Below are 18306 nucleotides of genomic sequence, written 5' to 3'. Positions count from 1 at the left end.
CTACCATACAAGGTTTCGGAGAGTATTTCACCCATCATCAGGTAAAGTGTACAAGCAGGTAGTCCTGTTTGCTTGTTTTATGTTCTTTCATCTTGGGTCTGTGAGTTGTACTCACTTAGTATGCATACATACCCTGACTGTAGTCTACCCATTTGCAGTTGCAACTTTCCCTGATGATGAGAAAAGTACTCTCCGAAAGCTTGTAATATAGAGTCATGCTGTACAAAGTGTTTTTGACGCATTACTTCTCACTAAATGTACAACCTCCCGCACTACAGACAATGGCACAACACTCTGTACGTCTCTCCTATGTGGCAACGGGGGAAAATGGTTTAAATAAATTCTTGCATCTGGATCTTAATCCGTATCATACATCACCATAATTCAGCGGATTAGTTCTTGCTTCATGACCCACTCCTAAGGCCAAGAACTGCGCTGAATTTCATACAGATCCATGCAGAACTAATTCCCTAAAGTGATAACAGACACACAGACACACAGACAGACAGATAAACGTTAGTGACAACAAAACCAAGCATGTTAACAAACAAAAGTTATAAAAGAAATTTAGGTTGTTCCAGGCCCGTAGGCTATGATGTTACGGTACAGTAGACGTACTGGCGGGATTTGATGTGGCATACCGTATCTCCTGGCGGGAATAGATGTGGCATACCGTATCTCCTGGCTGAATTAGATGTGGCAAACCGTATCTCCTGGCTGGATTAGGTGTGGCAAACCGTATCTCCTGGCTGAATTAGATGTGGCAAACCGTATCTCCTGGCGGGATTAGGTGTGGCAAACCGTATCTCCTGGCGGCATTAGGTGTGACAAACCGTATCTCCTGGCTGAATTAGATGTGGCAAACTGTATCTCCTGGTGGGATTAGGTGTGGCAAACCGTATCTCCTGGCGGGATTAAATGTGGCAAACCGTATCTCCTGGCTGAATTAGATGTGGCATACCGTATCTCCTGGCGGCGTTAGGTGTGGCAAACCGTATCTCCTGGCGGGATTAGATGTGGCATACCGTATCTCCTGGCTGAATTAGATGTGGCAAACCGTATCTCCTGGCTGAATTAGATGTGGCAAACCGTATCTCCTGGCGGGATTAGATGTGGCAAACCGTATCTCCTGGCGGCATTAGGTGTGGCAAACCGTATCTCCTGGCTGAATTAGATGTGGCAAACCGTATCTCCTGGCAGGATTAGGTGTGGCAAACCGTATCTCCTGGCGGGATTAGGTGTGGCAAACCGTATCTCCTGGCGGGATTAAATGTGGCAAACCGTATCTCCTGGCGGGATTAGATGTGGCATACTTTTATGAGTAGCCTATATGCATTCGCTTGACGACTTTCTGCATGAATCCTTCAGTTGTTTAACAATTCATGATTTTTATGACTTTTTACGCCCAAATCAGACGACAATTCGTGAATTCTACCAGATGAATTGACAAAATTTGAAGACCAGTTGGCGTAGACCTGCTGTGCTATGGAATGATGACGTTTTGATATTTCACCTTCATTTTGCAATGAGGAAGAAAGAGAAATCAACCTACTGGGATGAACATATGCCTAAACACGGATGTTACACTCCAAAAGCTGTTCAAATCTGTTGAATTCACAGACGATCACGTTTTCTTTCACTGACCGCAGAATACATTATGTTATCGCTACATTGTGTTATACACAACAGACCTGACCTGTTATTCCAATAGAATACACGCAGCCTACTTTTTGGACGTAACATGGAGTTGTGTTGTTTATAACACAGTATCTTGTTACCGTAACATAATTTGTTCTCTCATCTCTCAGAGAATAATACTTATCTTAAATTTAACACGTTGTTTTTACAGTGTAAAGGCCTCGTACAAATGCATGTGGCCTACACATGAAGATCATCTTAGAAGGGAAAATTAATACGCGACTTTTTCATAACTTCTCCAAATTTGTCAAAATACATGAATTTTTTTTGTATGACAATTCTATGACCGTGGCAAACCTAACACATATTCATAAAATGATATCTGCAAATATCCCTCCAGACATTATCTATTGTGATTTATTTATTTATTTGATTGGTGTTTTGCACCGTAATCAAGAATATTTCACATATGCGACGGCGACCAGCATTACGGTGGGAGGAAACGAGGGAATTGTCTATTGTGTATACGTTTACATGTATGCACCAGATAAGATCAAAACTACGATTTCGTCGGCTTAACACAATGACTTGGGTATGTGAAAAGAAGAAAGAGAAAAAACAAGTTTGAAAACTTTTCAAATGTCAAATAACGACTAAAACCCTAGGCGATTTCTCACGGTAGACCATTAGGAGTTAATCATACGTACTGCAGGGAACAACCTACTCCCCCCTCCAGCCGATAATACCGTGGTCCTGTCAGAGCACGTTTCAGCCAACATCTTTCTAACCTGGCTGCTTGCTGGCTTGCTGTACAAGGGCTCGGGAACTAACAAATAACCCCCTCCATGTGAACTTTTCGCCAGGCTGACCGCACGGAGAATTTAAGAACTAAACTAGGTAAGTTTTGTCACCCAGAATTATAGCGATAGACATGTATGTTTTGGAGTGGAAAGCGGAAAGCTTTAGAGATTCGCCTGTCAAGTCTGTCAGCTGAGTGAGGGTAGACTTAAAAACAACGAAGTTAAGACGCGAGGTAGAAGTCTCGTTACTTAAGAATCGGTAAAAAAATCTTATTTAATGTGTAAACAGTTAAATAAATCTACGTCCAGACATTAAACTGAGTTGCTGTGAGAGTTTCGCCTGTTGAGGAACGACTTCTGTCGTTTTGCCGGGGACAGCCTTGTTCTGAAAGTCACAAAAAGTGGTGTTTCAGTCACTGACAATTATCGCCTCGCGCTCATTCGTTGTGGATGTTGATGACGTCATGTCTGTTCCATGCCCCCACTCCCCCCTCCACATTCGCCAGCGTTTACGACAGGGCATTTCACTTTGCACTCAGTGACCTGCTGACGATCCCCAGATATAGTGCTAATACTATGTCAGGAGTATGGCATAGACGTATTATGCAATGCTTATCTGGCAGCTTGGAGCTATTTTAGGCTGGTTAAATCATGCTGTTTAGGGTAGTAGCAAGTGTTGTTTAACAATTACTGTAGATTATGAACTTCCTGAAAACTGTTAATAAAGTACTTTTAACACATTTCATGTAGAACTTTCGTGAAAACTCACTTACAGATTATGTGTAAGTGTGGTATATTGTAAATAAGAGTTTGATCATGGCACAGTGATACTGTGTTCACATCTACATGTGTAATTTTGTCCTATTTCCGTTAAAATAATACTGTCTTACCATATGTGTTCAAGTCGGTAGAGCGTCTGCTTTTGCTGGGATAGATCCAGGATCAGTCTTGGGTCAGGTCACGCCTAGGACCTTAAAAGAGGAAGTGGAGCCTCCGTAGCTCAGTTGGTCATTGTGCTAGACCCAGGAGCCTTTCGCTTCCTCTCTGGCCGTAAGCGGGAAGGTCTGCCAGCAACCTGCAGATGGTCCTGGGTTTCCGCTGGGCTCTGCCCGGCTTCCACCCACTATAATGCTGGCCGCCGTTGTATAAGTGAAATATTTTTGAGTAGGGCGTAAAACACCAATCAAATAAATAATAAATAAAAGAGGAAGTTGTAGCTTCCTTGTTTGGCGTTCACCATGAAGGGGATAGTGCAACGTCTGGTTAACCCAGGTCAGTATAATGACTCGGACGGGGCTGCTTAGGCCTACTTGTCTTCAGTAAGTCGTCTCAGTGAAGCAGCTCTAGATAAAAGAGCGTTGGAAGTCCATCCTGCCACAAAGAGACACATTACTGCTCTCTAAGAACTCTCGTCATCATGTGGCCGAAAAATTCTTAAGTACGACGATAAACCCCAAGCACTCACTCACTCGCACACTCACATTCCCTATGCCTTTAAGCCACAGCATGTTCAGTTGATATGTTCATGTCATACTAAATCATAAATGTTTCTTTTGTGGTAATGTCATGTATGATAATGGTTAATATCAGATAGGATAGAATATGACTGATGCTAAAAATTTATGCCATTTATATTTTAGGTGTTTGCGAAGGCATGTAGTTACATGTATCTTGACCAGGCATTTTTATTTTGTTTTTGTTTTTTTATAAGTGAGTCTTTATTTTCCAAACAGTTTGAATCAGTATAGGTACAGCACAAATTAAGACTTTTTCCTTGCCCTCACCAGGATACCACTACACTGTTGCAGAAGTGTTGTTAAGCCATAATCATTCAGTCATGTCTTCGTAGAGACTGAAGTTACCCATTCACCCACATATCCCAACCTACAGGTACTACTGTAATTCTTCAACCTTGTTGCATTTTTGCAAGGTGTTTATTCAAGCATTTTCTGAAGACATTTTACTGTGTAGACTTTTGAAATTATACTTTTTATGAAGCCCTGAAATTGGCCAACACAACCAGTGTAGTTTTGTCTCCAAAATCAAATTAAAAATATGGATAAATTGCACTGGAGGTTGCTCTTCCATGTTCGAAAAGGTTGAGAAATTAGCATATAAAGGTTGAGAAATTAGCGTATACCCATTACCCCACTACCTCACTCATCACAGAGCCCTGTGACTATACTTCAGCCTACTTGCACACATTACTGGTAATATCAGAGGTTTACACAGCCTTAATTTTATTTAAAAAACATTGAAATTTAAACTAACTTTCCCACGCCCTTTAAAACAAGACTTTTTTGTGTTTGGGCCTGGATGAGCCTTGACATTAAGAGCCAGCTTGGCAAATGTACTGTGAGGGGATCTATAAACAGTCTACAGACCAAAAATAGCTACTGCATATAGCATGTTGACATTCTCTGGAGAAATTTGTTTTGATCCAGTATCATAAAAGCGGCTTATTATGCAATACCTAGTAGTATGTATGTATGAAATTTCAGCTAATCAGGTCATTTTTCATTGCATAATCATAAAATGGTTGTTAAAGGTTGTTTGGAGTCATTTAAAGTCATTTAGGGTAGGAAACCTGTAGTGTGGGGAAGTCTTTACATGTCTGCAGTTTCATGGTGCATTTCCTTCACATCAGGGATGAGACAAACACTGGAATAAAAACCAGGAAAATATACATTATACTCATAATTTTGACATTTTTAGCGTTTCTGAGTTAAATTCTGATCATTTTTCTGATGCATTTTTTGTATAAATAAAGAGGAATTCCTCCCAAAAGAGGACAGATCTCATGTCTGTCACATGCATATCCAGGCCTATTGTCATTTTGTTTTCACCCGCCGCGGCCCACCCCGGCCCGCCCCGCCCCACCCATAAGTAAGTTGAGGACTATAAATGTTCCCAAATTCTTTGTGACAGTAAAAACTACACATGTGTACAATATCTGATACGTAACTTGTAGCCATTGGTCATAAAAAGTGTTGTAAGTTTTATCCACTTATTTGTGTGTGTGTAAACTGTTTCACCCTGTGGAGATATTTTTACTTGGAAAACCATCCAGTCACTTGACAAATCAGTAGATTTGCACCTTCATAGTGGCCTGGAGAGACTGCTACATGTAGGACTGAGAGACTGCTACATGTAGGACTGAGACTGCTACATGTAGGACTGAGAGACTGCTACATGTAGGACTGAGACTGCTACATGTAGGACTGAGAGACTGCTACATGTAGGACTGAGACTGCTACATGTAGGACTGAGACTGCTACATGTAGGACTGAGAGACTGCTACATGTAGGACTGAGACTGCTACATGTAGGACTGAGAGACTGCTACATGTAGGACTGAGACTGCTACATGTAGGACTGAGACTGCTACATGTAGGACTGAGAGACTGGTACATGTAGGACTGAGAGACTGGTACATGTAGGACTGAGACTGCTACATGTAGGACTGAGACTGAGAGACTGCTACATGTAGGACTGAGAGACTGCTACATGTAGGACTGAGAGACTACTATATGTAGGACTGAGAGACTGCTACATGTAGGACTGAGACTGCTACATGTAGGACTGAGAGACTGCTACATGTAGGACTGAGACTGCTACATGTAGGACTGAGAGACTGCTACATGTAGGACTGAGACTGCTACATGTAGGACTGAGAGACTGCTACATGTAGGACTGAGACTGCTACATGTAGGACTGAGAGACTGCTACATGTAGGACTGAGAGACTGCTACATGTAGGACTGAGAGACTGCTATATGTAGGACTGAGACTGCTACATGTAGGACTGAGAGACTGCTACATGTAGGACTGAGACTGCTACATAAAGGACTGAGAGACTGCTACATGTAGGACTGAGAGACTGCTACATGTAGGACTGAGAGACTGCTACATGTAGGACTGAGACTGCTACATGTAGGACTGAGAGACTGCTACATGTAGGACTGAGACTGCTACATGTAGGACTGAGAGACTGCTACATGTAGGACTGAGACTGCTACATGTAGGACTGAGAGACTGCTACATGTAGGACTGAGAGACTGCCACATGTAGGACTGAGACTGCTACATGTAGGACTGAGAGACTGCTACATGTAGGACTGAGAGACTGCTACATGTAGGACTGAGAGACTAGTACATGTAGGACTGAGAGACTGCTACATGTAGGACTGGGAGACTGGTACATGTAGGACTGAGAGACTGCTACATGTAGGACTGGGAGACTGCTACATGTAGGACTGAGAGACTGGTACATGTAGGACTGAGAGACTGGTACATGTAGGACTGAGAGACTGGTACATGTAGGACTGAGAGACTGCTACATGTAGGACTGAGACTGGTACATGTAGGACTGAGACTGCTACATGTAGGACTGAGAGACTGCTACATGTAGGACTGAGACTGCTACATGTAGGACTGAGAGACTGCTACATGTAGGACTGAGAGACTGCTACATGTAGGACTGAGAGACTGCTACATGTAGGACTGAGACTGCTACATGTAGGACTGAGAGACTGCTACATGTAGGACTGAGACTGCTACATGTAGGACTGAGAAATTGGTACATGTAGGACTGAGAGACTGCTACATGTAGGACTGAGAGACTGCTACATGTAGGACTGAGAGACTGCTACATGTAGGACTGAGACTGCTACATGTAGGACTGAGAGACTGCTACATGTAGGACTGAGAGACTGGTACATGTAGGACTGAGAGACTGCTACATGTAGGACTGGGAGACAGCTACATGTAGGACTGGGAGACTGCTACATGTAGGACTGAGACTGGTACATGTAGGACTGAGACTGCTACATGTAGGACTGAGAGACTGCTACATGTAGGACTGAGAGACTGCTACATGTAGGACTGAGACTCCTACATGTAGGACTGAGAGACTGCTACATGTAGGACTGAGAGACTGCTACATGTAGGACTGAGAGACTGCTACATGTAGGACTGAGAGACTGCTACATGTAGGACTGAGACTGCTACATGTAGGACTGAGAGACTGCTACATGTAGGACTGAGACTGCTACATGTAGGACTGAGAGACTGCTACATGTAGGACTGAGACTGCTACATGTAGGACTGAGACTGCTACATGTAGGACTGAGACTGCTACATGTAGGACTGAGAGACTATTAGATGTAGGACTGAGAGACTACTATATGTAGGACTGAGAGACTACTACTTGTTGGACTAATGAATGTAGATTTATTCAGGGTATCTGTGGTGTAACATGTTAGCCTGTATGTACTGGGCATTTGGGGTTTTGTCCCCAATACGACCTCCCCTCCACCGTGACATATTCTACACATGAAGGTCTCTTCATGTATATGTAGGTAAAGTGTACAGATGTAGGGGTGTAGACAAGGCGTACACATGTAGGAGTGTAGATGAGGTGTACACATGTAGGGGTGTAGATGAGGTGTACACATGTAGGAGTGTAGATGAGGTGTGTACATGTAGGGTGTACACATATAGGGTTGTAGATGGAGTGTACACATGTAGGGTTGTAGATGAGGTGTACACATGTAGGGTGTAGACGAGGTGTACACCTGTATGGGTGTAGATGAGGTGTACACATGTAGCGGTGTAGATGAGGTGTACACATGTAGGTGTGTAGATGAGGTGTACATATGCAGGGGTGTAGATGGGGTGTACACATGTGGGGGTGTATTTGAGGTGTACACTTGTAGGGGTGTAGGTGAGGTGTACACATGTAGGGTGTTGATGTGGTCTACACCTGAATGGTTGTAGATGGGGTGTACACATGTAGTGGTGTAGATGAGGTGTACACATGTAGGTGTGTAGATGAGGTGTACATATGCAGGGGTGTAGATGGGGTGTACACATGTAGGGGTGTATTTGAGGTGTACACTTGTAGGGTGTACACATATAGGGTTGTAGATGGAGTGTACACATGTAGGAGTGTAGATGAGGTGTACACATGTAGGGTGTAGACGAGGTGTACACCTGTATGGGTGTAGATGAGGTGTACACATGTAAGTTGTAGATGAGGTGTACACATGTAGGGGTGTAGATGAGGTGTACACATGCAGGAGTGTAGATGAGGTGTGCACATGTAGGGTGTACACATATAGGGTTGTAGATGGAGTGTACACATGTAAAGGTGTAGATGAGGTGTACACCTGTAAGAGTGTTGATGGGGTCTACACCTGAACGGGTGTAGATGGGGTGTACACATGTGGGTTGTAGATGAGGTGTACACATGTAGTGGTGTAGATGAGGTGTACATATGTAGTGGTGTAGGTGACTGATGTGTGGTACACTTCCAGAGACTCAGGTCTGGTACACATCCAAAAACTGATACTGTCTGTCCTGTTTCCCCTTTCATCCTGTCACAAGCACATGTATATTCATCCAGCCACATGTATGTTCATCCTGTCTCGTGTAGATTCATCCTGTCACATGTATATTCATTCTACCACAAGTATATTTATCCTACATCAAGTATATTTATCTTGCCACAAGCATATTCCAACCTTGCCACAAGTAAATCATTCTGTCACAAGTATATGTTCATCCTGCCACAAGTATATGTTCATCCTGCCACAAGTATTTACTCATCCTGCCACAAGTATACTCATTCTGCCATGTATGTATCCATCTTACCAGCAGTATATTCAACAATTCATCCTGCTGCAAGTATATTTATCCTGCCACAGGTATAGTCATCCTACCACAAGTATAGTCATCCTACCACAAGTATATAGTCATCCTACCACAAGTATACATTCATCCTTCCACAAGTATATACATGTACACATCCTATCACAAATATATTCATCCTGCCACAAGTATAGTCCTCCAGCCACAAATATATTCATCTTGCCACAACTATATTTATCCTGTCACAAGCATATTCATCCTGCTACAAACATACTGATCCTGCCACAAGTGTACTCATCCTGCCAGAAGGATATACTCATCTTACCACATGTATTTATTTATTTATTTGATGGGTGGTTTACGCCGTACTCAAGAATATTTCACTTATACAACAGCGGCCAGCATTATGGTGGGAAGAAACCGGGCAGAGCCCGCGGGAAACCCACAGCCATCCGCAGGTTTACCACATGCATATTCATCCTACCACAAGTGTATTCATCCTGCCACAAGTGTATTCATCCTGGCACAAGTGTATTCATCCTGGCACAAGTGTACCCATTCTGCCACAAGTGTACCCATTCTGGCACAAGTGTACCCATTCTGGCACAAGTGTACTCATCCTACCACAAGTGCACTCCTCATACCCTAAGTGTACTCATCCTGCCACTAGCATATCCATCCTGCCACAGGCATATTTATCTGCGCAAGTGTTCACACAAGCCTTGTCAATCACAGATTGTCACCAAGGCAGCTATGAACAGTGAGGGCAGAAAAGATACAAATTCCCTGTCCAGTGCTGGGATTGAACTGATACCTGCTGTTCATTGTGGTTGTTAGGAGTCATACTTGCTGTGCTATGTGTATGTCCTTGATCTCTGAGCAATTTAGAAACAATTTTTACAGAATGCTGGAGCACACCTGTACAATGCATGTATTGCACAGTGTGAATTGAGGCCATGCAGCCATATAACAATATATAAATAAACTTAATTTAGACTTGATAATCCAGCCAACATTTCTGCCAGTAAGGCTGATCTTCCATGAAAACAGAGAAAAAAGCCAGATGTAACCTGGCCTACTCCACAGGCTACCCATTTTCCAGACATGTTCTTCCCCATCACACATGTGGGAGTAACTCAGACCATGTGTGGACTTATTAATAGCCTTGTAAACTGTTGGGGGCATTATGGGCCAGCTGATGGTAATAAGACTATAGTGTACTATACCCAGTTGACTGTAGTTTGAAAAGTCATCCAAAAACAGGGTTTACCTCAGAATCAAAGTATCCTTTTATGCTGCACCTTTATGTCGCACATTTATGTTACACATTTATGCTGCACCTTTTTGTCGCACATTTATGTTACACTTTTATGCTGCACAGTTATGTTACACTTTTATGTTGCACATGTATGTTACACATTTATGCTGGCCAACAATGAAATACACAGGCTACTCTGAAAAAGGACTTGAAGTGCATCGTTGGCAAAAGTGAATATTTTGATTTTTATTTGGATTTGATTTTATCTGGCTAAGCATTGACCAAGCAGGTAATTGGGGAACTTGGAGTTCGAACACTCTTACGGTGAAGAGTCATACTCTGGCGGATGATTTATTTATTTATTTGATTGGTGTTTTCTTATCCGACGGCGACCATCATTATGGTGGGAGGAAACCGGGCATAGCCAGGGGAACACCCACAACCATCTACAGGTTGCTGCCAGACCTTCTCACATATGACCGAAGAGGAAGCCAGCTGGACTTGAACTCACGGCGACCGCATTGGTGAGAGTTTTCTGGGCCATTACACTGAGCTAGCACGCTAACCAACTCAGCCATGGAGGCCCCTTCTCTGCCAGATGGCAAAAATAAATCAGAAATGTTAGGCAACTATGGGTGTCTGAAAATAGATCCAGGAAAAATGATTTACAGTATTATGACATTGGCATGAGACACTGGCATGAGACACTATCAGATTTCTGTACAGTGTTACTATGCAAAGACCCAGTAGAGAATGTCACTTTGGTCTGTTTTTTCCGCTATCTACTATTACCACTACCCATCAACAACCCCCCCCCCCCACTCCACCCCCCACCCTTCTCCCAAACCCACCACCACCATCCCCAACCCCCTTCCCCTGCCCTTTCAGCCTGCAGAGATTACATATGCATGCAGTACTGTATTAAACCTATAGTTAAGTGACACACTTTGATTGGTTGTAATTGATTCATCCATCTTATGGGTCCAATTAATAACAGTTTTGTTTGATTAATTTATTATCAAAAAAAGTGAAGTGTTGGCATCAAAAGCATCATTTCAAGGCCTTTTTGTGTTTCTGAAAGTGCGTTTTTACATACTGTTCATATGAACCATCTTCACTATAGCTCTGACCCGCGTCCATATTGCAGGGGAAAAGGCAAACATATTGAAATTAGATAAATTTTGATATTTATGTTAATATTGTCATCCAGGTTTAATTGAAACCATGAGTTGAATATGTAACATGTACGTGTTGACAAATTTTGGTTTTTAGTTCCCCTAAAATATTCGAACCCAGGGGGTTAGCCAGAAATGTCCATACATCCCTTTTGGAGACCATTTTGTTATATTTTTAGTTATTTATTTGATTTTTATTTTTTATTTTATCTTTTGATATTTATTTTTATTTTGACCATCTGCAGGTTGCTGGCAGACCTTCCCACTCATGGCCGGAGAGGAAGCCAGCATGAGCTGGACTTTAACTCATAGCGACCACATTTTGTTATAGCAGGGTGTCTGGATTTCTTTTGCTCCTATCTCTCTCATGTTAAAAGTGCTGAAAACAGGGTGTCCAAATATCACCAGTTTTCTATTTCACCCCTCCATAGGTAACCGGTTATAACCCTAACCTCCATTGTTTTCTGCTAGGGTTAGTCTGCTATATGCCTATTTACCATCTTCCATGTGAAAAGTTAAAATTGAAATTTGATCATTTGGATTCTGGGTTTTTAGTACTTTTAACATGGGAAAATTGTAAAAAATGAAATCTGGACACTTTGCTCAAACAAAATTCCCTAAAACAAAAAAAAAATGGCTGTTTTGAGAGCCTCAATGCTCAGCCCACATAATTCTATGGGTAACCTGCATGACCCTCTTTGACAAAACTTTGCAAATCAATTTTTTGTAACTTTTCTCATAAATGATGTTGTCTTATGGCACTGTATAATCTATTCAACGTCTATTGTGAAAATGTTACGAGAAATATGACTTGCGAAGTTTTGTGAAAGTATCCCCCTGGTCTACAGTAGAATAGAGGATTTCTCTACCTCCATTACTGTGTATAGCCTCTCTGAACTGTACAGCCGCCTCTGACATTCTGACTTGGGCTAATAGCCCTTGTTGTGTTAGTAACAAGAGATGTGTGGTAATGGCTAGGTTTGTATATAAGCCCCTGGGTGATGAGAAGGGCAACCCAGTTATATACATGGAGGCATGCATGGCAAGTCAGGGCTGAGCTTACTCTCCAGAGATTCAGCTACATGTATACATGCATGCCCTAGTGGTGGCATAGATCATGCGGGTAGGAATGGTCTTTCCGGCACTGATCTGGTTTTGGCACGGGTTCAATTCCAAAAGGTGTCGGTGGGTGTTTTGTATGTTCTAGATGTATACTTGTTAGATAATGTTATACATGAACTCCTACATGGTCTAAATTTTAAGGATTTTTTTTTTGGTTGGAGGTTGCCCATCGCAGAATTTGGTTTTCCGACCTGCTGTGTCTTTGTTTCTTTATTGAAATACTTACACTTTCCCATTTAGGTGTTAAAACCAACATCTAGCAATCCTATAGATGTGACATAAAACTCCAGCTAAGTGAGCAACAAACCGCAATGTTTGGCAGTTTGTAAAATCAGGAGATTTATTGGGTGACCAGGCCTTCAAACACGAGGCGAACTATCGCACTCACACACCTAAGCACTCCTGAAACGTGACCGAAAGGGTCAATACAAGAATGGAACAATATTAAAAATTTGATAAATGTTTTCACTCATGCTCCCCGCTTCCCCCCCCCCAACCCACACACACACACGTAAGGGTCTACAAGGGTCAGTGCTGAAAATTTGATAAATGTTTTCTTGCAGCTTTCACAAAAGGATCTGCAGTTGGTCAACATTGAAAATTTGACCAGTGTTTTCTATTAGCTGCTACAGAAGGGTCTACAATGGGTAAATACTGAAAATTTGATCAGTGTTTTCACTCGGCCTTCACATGAGGGTCTACATGGGGTCAATGTGGAAAATGTGATGAGTGAGTGAATGAGTGCTTGGGGTTTAACGTCGTACTCAACAATTTTTCAGTCATATGACGACGAAGGAATCATTAGGGTGCATGTATGTGTAATGTGCCTCCTTGTTGCAGGACGGATTTCCACCGCTCTTTTATATAGTGCTGCTTCACTGAGACGACTTACCGAAGGCAAGTAAGCCGCAGCGCCCGAGCCATTATACTGATACGGGTCAACCAGTTGTTGCACTATCCCCTTAATACTGAACGCCAAGCAAGGAAGTTACAACTTCCTCTTTTGAAGTCTTAAATGTGACTCGATCAAGGATTGATCCTGGATCTACCGGTCCCAAAAATGTGATGAAAAACTTTCCAGGATCTACAGCAGATATATCACTACTGAAAATTTGACCAGTGTTTTAGCTGCTACAGAAGGGTTTACAACGGGTAAATACTGAAAATTTGACCAGTGTTTTTTATTAGCTGCCACAGAAGGGTCTACAATGGGTAAATACTGAAAATTTGATCAGTGTTTTCACTCAGCCTCCACATGAGGGTCTACATTGGGTCATTGTGGAAAATGTGATGAAAAACTTTCCAGGATTTACAGCGGATATATCACTACTGAAAATTTGATCAGTGTCTTGACCCACACTCACAGATAAATCACAAGGGATAGTGAAAATTTTGAATTCCCAGACATAATGTGAATATGATATATGTGTTCCACCTCTGAGATGACCCACAGAGCTTGGGGTTCAACGTCGTACTTAGCAATTTTTCAGTCATATGACGGAGTCGCTAGAGTGCATGTACATGTATTGTGCATCCTTGTTTCAGGACGGATTTCCACCGCGCTTTTATGTAGTGCTGCTTCACCGAAACGACTTACTGAAGGCAAGCAGTAAAGCCACCCTGCCCGAACCATTATACTGATACGGGTCAACCAGTCATTGCACTATCCCCTTAATGCTGAATGCCAAATGTGGAAGCTCCAACTGACTCTTTTAAGGTCTTAGGGGTAACCCGACCAAGGATTGACACTGGTTCCACCCCCAGAGAGGATGCTCTAACAGGGCCGGTTGCAGCAGATGGAATTCACTGGCATATCCTATCCCGGTGAAATCTGCTGTCAATTCAGATGTTGGGTACTGAATTTGATCATGGGGCCTCGTTGACCTGAAGGGCCTAATGGTAGGGATGATCAAGACCAATTAAGCTAGGCTTAATCAAATAAGCAGTCTGGGTTCCCAACAAAAATTCAAGCGAACAGAGTTGTGCATGTGAAAGATTAAAGACACGTGTGTCTAACTGTGCTCATAAAGTTTGCTACATGATTCTTTCTGGTGAAATTCAGACAAAAACCATTACATGTACCTTTCAGCAGTAATGTGAATCGGGCATCCACTGTGAGGAGTATGGAAGGATGTCTGAAAATTCCAGTTGTTGAAAACTGGACAGAAAAAAAAAAAGGGAAAGGAAACAGGGGTTGATACAATGTGGATGTTACTATAGTGATCCGTTGTTAGCAGCATGTGTAACAGTATGTGTATGGACTCCTCGTGTGGAAAAACAAACTTAAGCAATGTCTTGGAAAGTGATATGCATGTATGCACACATGTTTTTCGTGGTTCACAGTTAATGAATGAAAAATGTATTTTCCACTGTTCTGGGAGACACACTGTCCTATATTTAGACTACACTTAGGAAAGCATTCCAGGTTTTTGCGGGCATGTTGTAAGCACATAGTGTGTTATAACATACATACATGTACTCCCAAGCACAAACTATAGCATAGACCTACATGCTATGTTTCATATAAAAGAAAAGATATAGCACTGTACCAAGTTTATGTACTCATCAATAAAGTATCATTCATAAAATTTGAAAGGAAACCTATTATTTTTGTGATGTTGCATGGCCGAGCTATCGCAGTTCAAAGCTATAAATCTAGGCTAAAATTAGCACGATGACAAAATCAAGAGCCCCAGCATGTGAGCAAGTTTGAACAATCCAAGATGAGTTGTTTCCATAATCCAAGAAAGGTTTTCAGGAGCGGTAGATCATGCCTAAGACTTTAAAAGAGGAACCTGTAACTTCCTCGCTTGGGGTGTAGCATGAAGGGTATAGTGCAACAACTGGTTGACCCGTATCAGTATAATGACTGGGGCGGGGCGGCTTACTTGCCTTCAGTAAGTCGTCTCAGTGAAGCAGCACTAGATAAAAGAGCGGTGGAAATTCGTCCTGCAACAAAGGGCACATTACAAACACCCTAAAGATTCCTTCGTCGTCATACGACTGAAAAATTGTTGAGTGCGACGTTGAACCCCAAGCACCCACTCACTCAGGAAAGGTTACATTTCAACAGATGCCTTGTTTTGCCTTGTAGCCATGTGATGGTTGAGTACAAATGAAGCGACATCTTGTTTCTGATGTCCCTGATATACATGTAGCTTATCCCATGGCCTCATGAGAATTCCAGATTGAAAGTTGATTTATAGAAGTATCAATCACGTCCCTTCCACGTCCAGGTGATATGGGATCAGACCCAGGTCAGGTCATACCAAGACTTCAAAAATGGTACTTGTTGCTGCCTTACCTCAGGTGCTCAGCGCTGAGAGATTGGAGCAAGCTACATAACTGGTTGGCAGTGTCAGTATAATGTGACTGACTGGGTGGGATGTCAGGTTTGGTGTCTTCAGCATGATACTTTGGTGGCAGCAGTGCTTTGGCAGCATGCACTCACCCTGTGTACTACAGTATATGTACACACACGCAATGGCTCCTCGTCGCGATATGGCTAAAAAATTGTTAAATACGACCTTAAATCTGAAGCAATTATTACATGATTATTACCAAGCACGTCAAAAAAGAATGCTTGTGGCCATTTTCATCTGTTTCCACTTCTCTCCTAAAATAACCAGGGTAATGTAATTTGTTGTCTTTTGTTTTTAATTTTCATTACATACTGATTTGTTCTAAATTGCCATTTTCTGATCAGTCCTATATATGTCACTCTCTCTTTTATAACATTTTAATGAGGACAGGGATTGGTATTTGCTTACATACCAAAAATGACCTATAATTTCACCCATAAAAAGTGCATTTTCAGAGGTAAATTCATGTCACAAAATGTTAATTTTGGTGCTGAAACTTACAGTTTTCCAGTAGAATATCACCCCATGTGCCAAGCCAGACCTCAAAGCACCTTTCTAAAATCTATACAACTCACTGAATTAGGAAAAATTAGGACAAGTTAGTCATGGGCAAAATTTATGGTCATTAGGGTAGATGTACTTAGAATCATTGCCATGGTGTGTGTTTGTTTTGGGTTTTTTTTTTTTTACTTATACTGGCTACATGTATAAGTGTAGTTTTATTTAAACAGAAGGTTCTCCTTCTAGGAACATGTTTCCAGTAAGTTAACTTGACCATGCAGCTTAGTAGAGTACTAAATGGGCAAAACTCCAGCAGGGTCAACCCAGTTCCCCCCCACCATAATGCTGGTCGCCATGGTGTAGAAAGTGAAATATTCTTGAGTTTGGCATAAACGCAGCCGAATAAATGGTTAAGGGAAAAACACAGCTGAATTGAGTTGACCTTTACACATGCAGAAGAAGGTGGTGAATGAATTCAATGGTGAGATTTCAGAACTGGTGATAAGACCAGCTATAGTTCTCGGCCACTTCATACAAACGAATCAGGCTAGGATTACAAAACTTGACTAACATTTTACAAATCTAAATGGTGCTCTGTGTTATGTACTGATTGCAGTATTTAACAGTCCCAAGCAGACTGACAGCTTCCCCCTCATTGACAGCTTCCCCCTCATTGACAGCTTCCCTCCTCATTGACAGCTTCCCCCTCATTGACAGCTTCCCCCTCATTGACAGCTTCCCCCCTCATTGACAGCTTCCCCCTCATTGACAGCTTCCCCCTCATTGACAGCTTCCCCCCCTCATTGACAGCTTCCCCCTAATTGACAGCTTCCCCCCTCATTGACAGCTTCCCCCTCATTGACAGCTTCCCCCCCTCATTGACAGCTTCCCCCTAATTGACAGCTTCCCCCCTCATTGACAGCTTCCCCCTCATTGACAGCTTCCCCCTCATTGACAGCTTCCCCCCTCATTGACAGCTTCCCCCTCATTGACAGCTCCCCCCCCCCTCCCCTACAAGTAGTTGGCAAATTGTTAAAACCATTGCTAGGCCTCATGAGGAGCAGGTTCAATCCCGACCTTGGGAACAGACTAAATTTTGGACTCCCCCACTGTGAATCACGGAGGATTACAAAACTTGACTAACATTTTACAAATCTAAATGGTGCAGTGTGTTATGTACTAATTGCAGTATTAAACAGTCCCAAAGAGACTCACAGCTTCCCCCTCATTGACAGCTAACCCCCCCCCCCCCCCTCATTGACAGCTCCAAAACCCCCCCCCCCCCCCCCGAACAGGAGGTGGCAAATTGTTAAAACCATTGCTAGGCCTCATGAGGGGCAGGTTCAATCCCGGCCTTGGGAACAGACTAAATTTTGGACTCCCCCACTCAGGATCACTGTGGGGCCGTTGTGATATGTTAAGCAGTATGTGTCAGCAATGCTCGTGTGGAGGCTCATACATCCTTTATCATTCATTGAAAACCACTATTTATAATTGTCTTATTAATTCCACCAATGTCTGTAATTAAATCACACGGGCCTGAGAAAGTTTGTCAGTAATTTACCAAATGTTGGCTGTTTACTCCGAGTACTTTTGGTTTCATTTACCCATAAAACTGACTACCATCATATATTCTGTATTAATCTTTTGCAAAACATGCAGTTGACATCTATATCAATAAAAAAAACTTCAATAACAATAAAAAAAAACCCATTGCAAATGAGACTGATCGCTACCTCACTAATTAGGATCTATTTTTTACATCTGTTAATCATCTTTTTAATTGGACATGGTAATTACCA

General features: G+C 42.3%; 1 protein-coding gene across 1 annotated transcript in view; it reads left to right on the top strand.

The window, feature by feature from the left end:
• Window positions 1-2446: 2446 nt before the first annotated feature.
• LOC135464562 (uncharacterized) overlaps window positions 2447-18306 on the top strand; it is a 60314-nt gene continuing 44454 nt past the window's right edge. Inside the window, exon 1 of the mRNA XM_064741986.1 lies at window positions 2447-2535. The gene's annotated coding sequence lies outside the window, so the exon portion shown is untranslated. The remainder of the gene's footprint in view (window positions 2536-18306) is intronic.

The sequence above is a fragment of the Liolophura sinensis genome, chromosome 4 (assembly GCF_032854445.1).
Source record: "Liolophura sinensis isolate JHLJ2023 chromosome 4, CUHK_Ljap_v2, whole genome shotgun sequence".
In the NCBI taxonomy this organism is placed as follows: domain Eukaryota; kingdom Metazoa; phylum Mollusca; class Polyplacophora; order Chitonida; family Chitonidae; genus Liolophura; species Liolophura sinensis.
This window is presented reverse-complemented; position numbering and strand designations above follow the sequence as displayed.